Genomic DNA, 917 nt, shown 5'->3' with positions numbered 1-917 from the left:
AGGAACAACGATGGACGTGAAGGATCTGATTCACCTAGTGAAGTTCCATTTACTAAAAGTAAACTGATCATTGAACACGAAAAAGATCTGAAGATCACTTCACTATTTAAACACGCATTCCCAAGAGATGAACTGGAGAAAATACCAAATGGTTATTTTTTAAAACTGGTGTGCTTATGAGGAAATGGAGAACACCAGATGTGCCAGCTTCAGAGGACTGAGCTATTGTTCATCAAATCGTTGTTCCCAAAGCATGTCCTTCTGAAATATTGAAAGTTGTCCAGAAACTCCCCATGGAAGATCATTTAAGTGTCAACAGGACAGGTGACAAAATTATGAGATATTTTGTTTGGCCAGAGTTAGGCAAGACACTTATCAATTTTGCAAAGTTTGTCATAACTGTCAGGTGGTCGGAAAGTATAAAGAGAGAAAGAAAGACAGAAAGAAAAAGAGATAGAGAGAAAGGAAGAGACAAATAAAGAAAGAAAAAGACAGACAGATAGAAAGAAAGAAACAAAGAGAAAGAGAAAAGACAGAAAGAAAAAGACAGGCAGAAAGAACGAGAAAGGAAAGGACAGAAAGAAAGAAAAGACAAAGAAAGAGAGAGAGAAAGAAAAAGTCAGAAAAGGAAAAAGAAAGAAAGAAAGAAAAGAAAAAATAAAACATAAGGCTGTTAAATTGCAATTTATTTATTGTGGGGATATGGTTTGAAGATTATCCATATCATAAGTGTTTATAACACTTGTGCCGCTGTACTTTCATGTACTATACAATTTTGTGATAAAGTGATTTGTACAGCTTGTATTCTATATTGTAATCATTATTGAAGCTGTATAACCCTTTAAAATAATGTATTATACATAATGTAATCTTGCCAATGTACATATATATATATATATATATATATATATATATAA

The sequence above is a fragment of the Limulus polyphemus genome, unplaced genomic scaffold, assembly GCF_000517525.1.
Source record: "Limulus polyphemus unplaced genomic scaffold, Limulus_polyphemus-2.1.2 Scaffold7309, whole genome shotgun sequence".
NCBI lineage: Eukaryota > Metazoa > Arthropoda > Merostomata > Xiphosura > Limulidae > Limulus > Limulus polyphemus.
Note: the sequence above shows the minus strand (reverse complement) of the source record.